Raw genomic sequence first — 4,713 nt, 5'->3', positions numbered from 1 at the left:
GGCACACACAAAACATATTTACAAAGCCAAACTAAAAGAAAGGCCACCCGCTCAGCATGGGTAGGCTCAGCGCTCGAATGATTGTGGAGGGTCTGCAGGCTTGAATAAGAATCGGTGTAGTTTTTGCCGAACTGTGGGGCGCCACCAGAAACTGAGATACCTGGGAAAATGGTATCGCCCAAAGGTGGTAAATTCATCAGGGCCCCCCAACATCCCTTAACGTAATAGACATGGGGCCAAGAGGAAAAATAAAGGTGTTGTACTCAGAGGACCAAAAACTCAAAGCAATCGGAAAGAGCGCTGAGTCAAAAGTAGGGGGGCGAATAGAGACTTCTAACAAATTAGAAATCCTAGCGCCATCAAAAAGTGCCTTAGTAGGACCATGACCCACAAGGCGAGCATGCCACCTACGAAAAACTACATCAGATTTAGGCCAAGTGCGAATACCTCTTTCGCGAAGTGGCCCCAGCAGCAGAGAGTTTAGAAAAGGAGGGCCACGAGTGCAAGGAAACAGCTGACCCACCGCCGCCTGTTCAACTGCCTTCGCATTGTTGAAGAAATGACCCAAGTAAAACTCATTACGTCCAACGTCGGCGGGCGCGAGAAAACTTGGGGTTATGTATGGGCAACTCAGAAGTTTATGAAAGTCATCAAAACTAAAGGAATCGCTAGCTTGAGATTGTGAAGCAGCCATTGGGGAATGAACTAAACTTTTCAGGGTTACGTAACAAGGAAGCAAAAGATGAACAGTGAATTGTGAAAGAGATGCAGAAAATATGAGGCGTGGTTTGGTAGCAGTAAAATGGCGTGTTTGAGGTTTATAAGGGTTTGCAAAACGACGCACTTCTTCAAGTTATAGAAGGAAACAATGATTGAAATTCTTGGGAACTTCGAACGTCGCTGGAAACATGAAGTGAATATGGCAAAATTCAATAATTATTATTAATTCTGCCATATTGGGGGGTAATTGTTGACACATAAAAATTCAGCCCAAATCGAACAGCCCAAGGAATAAAGCCCAATTGAAGGATCCCCCAAATCGGATAGCCCAAAGAACGAAGTCCAATCAAACGAATTAGGGTGAAGGCCCAAATAAGGGGCCCAAGAATGCGGTGACGCCATCGCCCAAGTTTGCGAGTCGCCCAGAATCTGAACGAATGGGGTGTTATACGGTCGTCCAGAGCTGTTATTCCACTCTCACCCAAACCTTCAAGTCGCCCAAGGTATCAACAAATATAACGTATCGTGGTTATCAAGGAATGCAGTTATCAAGGCAGTTGTTAAAGTAGTATTATCATGTTCCACGACTCAAGGAATTCAATCGAAAGCGGTTGAACGATGAAAGATAATGGTAGCAGTTAAGAGGCAGTTTCATGACAAAATGGCCACTACAAAGAAAGTGGGAAGTTATAGGACGATCAAGCAGTTTTCAGGGTAGTTAATCACAAAGAGATCGTCTAGGAGGTATAAAAGGGAGAAAGGACGCAGAAGCAAATGACCGAATCCAAAACTCTCGAACAGAGAATATGTAATTTTCATTTCCTTAGCTTTTAGACTTAAACATTTTTCTGTAACTCGTGTGCTTGCGCCCCTTGGAGGCACGTTGTTTTTCATTCCCAATTGTAAAGTCCATCGCCAATAAAAGAACACCCCTTTTTGGAACTTTATCTCAAGAGGTTTCGTCCCTTACACAATCGTCTGACCCTTTTTAATTGTTAGCGACTTAACCCGCGCGAAACAAGAACCCTTCACCCGACGGAGAAGGTTCTTTCCATCTGTGGCAGGGCGTTGAGGACGGGATGGTGCCCGTTTCACTGCAGCGCTACATTGCTGAGAAGCTTCCTTGGATACTATACCATGAAATACCTGACGCTGGACATCTGCTTGCATACGGTGATGATGGCTTAAAAAATTCAATCTTGAAGACTCTTTTGACAGGGAATAAGTAACTGCAGTATAGATTGTTATGTACTTCTTGACCCATATTATTTCATGGATCGAAACAACTAAACCCATGTAGACAACTAATCCCCAAAATTTGAAGAGGAAAATAACGAAATGTCAAAAGTTAACATGCAATATAAATTATAAATGAAGTTTGGCATACTGAATTATAATGCAATGGCAAAGGGGTCTATTCATTTCTTTGATAATTTTTTCACCGAAATTATTTAAAACAAAATTGAATGTTCGTTTGAGTGATTTATGTACGAAATCGAAAAATATTGATTGCGAGATATCGATAACAAAAATAATGAAAATGATGATCAAATATAAATAAGCTCCTAATTTTATATTAATTTGTACTAAATTAACTTAAAACTAATAAGTATGAACAGGAACAAAGAATTATTAAATTCAAAGTACCTTTAACAAGCATCTAAAAAGGGTATTATCATGAGATTAAAGCAAAACAATAATAATAATAGCCAATAAACTTTGTAGTATATGTTTTGAAGATAAAAGATAAATTTAAAAACTTGTAAGGCTATAATAAACACAGTGATATCAGACCAATTTGTTAAATTGGATTTTCTAAATTTTAATTCAACGTGATGTAATTCATTCCTTGTTTGGTTGAAAAAAAAAGTTTATGATGGGTTAGTGTTGGACGTTGAATTTGAAGAGGCAAAAAGATTTTTTGTTTTGTTAAGAAAAGAAAATGAATGTTTGGAAGATAAATGGTCAAATTACTTTGAGAAAGAAAGTAATGTTTGTGATATATTTATATAATAGATAAATATAAGTGATAAACATTATACCTTTTATATGTTTTACTAAAGATTTTTGTATTTTCGATTTTTATTAGTTTCTTGTATTTGCATATTGATAATTCTATTTTAAAGAATTTCATAAATATAATTTTTGTTTTTCTTCAAACAATAAACCTTTCATAATTTGGGGTCCTCGCCAAAGCGGGGAGTTAGGCGATCGTCTATCATGTCTATAATCAAGGCCGCCACTATTTTACACCTTGATCCATTACATGAATCTCAGTCGATGACATTTGTACTTGTTGTTGGGTTTTTTACTCAAATTGGATTGGATTTTTGAGAAAATACATTTTCCTTTATTTCATGCGATTTTTGATCTTGTTTCCAACTGTGTGGTATTTTTAGGGTTTGACATGCACCCCTATAAATACTAGATGCTTTTCACAAGTTTTGGATTACTTAAATATCGAATAATTGTGTAGACACAATTACTGTATTTATTTTCTCCATATTAGTCAATTGAATAAAATATTTCGTTCCTCTACCAATTAATTCTTTGCCTTTTATCATGTTGTTAGTTTGCGATCATAAACTGCATATCGTATCATATATATTGCATTGATCTATTTTATTTCCCAACAAGTGGGATTAGAGTTATTGGTTGTGATTTGTTTAATTTTTTTTTTATTGATGGCAATCATGAAATACGAAATTTCGCTCTTCGATCGTAATACAAGATTCTGGTTGTGACAAGAAAAGATACAAGTTGCACTCGCGTAGATGAATTTTGAGGATGCGTTGTTGGGATTTGACAAAATGTCTACAACTTGAACGATGAAGAAAAAACAACAAAAAGATCGGAAGGCACTCACAAATCCATCAGTGAATTTTGCATCTAAAAGTTATGTTGGTTGGCGACGCAGAGTCATAAGAAAATGCAAAATCATCTATTTCATACAGTCATAATTACAATGTTCTTTTTAAGTTGTGTTTGGTCGAATTCCACAAACGTATGTATTCGTTGATAATAGTTAAAGTTACTAAAAGTATACTCCCCACGAGGATTAGATGCTAGCTTAAATTCTATAAATTCGCACCTAAAACAAGTAAACACAATAGATTGTTGCATGAGACTAACTATAAATCTACTAATTATTTTACTACTAACTACCAATATGCAAATGAAGCTTGAACAAAAAGAGAAGTACGTGGAAAAACATGCTAGGAATCCTACTCCATCCTTAGTATCCATTTTAATTCTCATCTTCAGTCTTCTAAACTCGATTTATGCATGAATTGACTATCTATAGTCCCATGTTATCTAACATTCCTTTTCAAGTGAAGTTAAACTTATTTTCAAATATGACTCGAAATATTCCTATCCAAGTTTGAATATCTAAAAATGTATTCAATGACAAGATTATCTAAATAGATTGCATAGAGTATAAATAATTATCTCTAATGTATGTAGAACCTTACCAAGTATTAAACCTATTTCAAACATCACGAAAATAAAATAAGCCACAAATATGTTTAAAGGATTTTGCCACCTGTACATCACTTTTTACCACATTGTTGACATAAAAGAGTGTTGAGAAAACATTATTCGATGAAAAACTGTTCTTTTTTAAACTGTCCAATGACGAAGTGCCACATGACATTCTATCAAAGGATCTGTGAAATAGAATGTACATCAAGTATGATTAATATTCAAAGGTTGATTATTCATTCAAACGTGAATTGAAAAGTTAACATCAATCAATCAATGCAAATCAAGAATAAAAAGAAGTCTTGAACTAAAACTTCAACTAAGATTTACATCATCATCCTAGGTATTATAAGTTTAACATGACAAGCTAATAATAGAAAAACACATAAATAACTGAGTATTTATAAACGAATAATTTAGTTGTAAAGAGATGGTTGAAGATGATTTTTCTTGTCTCCTTCGGATTCCTTCAATGGAGTCTTCAATAAATCCCAAATTTTCTAATTTAAA

The sequence above is a fragment of the Olea europaea genome, chromosome 13 (genome assembly GCF_002742605.1).
Source record: "Olea europaea var. sylvestris chromosome 13, O_europaea_v1, whole genome shotgun sequence".
Lineage (NCBI taxonomy): Eukaryota > Viridiplantae > Streptophyta > Magnoliopsida > Lamiales > Oleaceae > Olea > Olea europaea.
The sequence above is the reverse complement of the archived record's forward strand: the minus strand, read 5'-3'. Positions refer to the sequence as shown.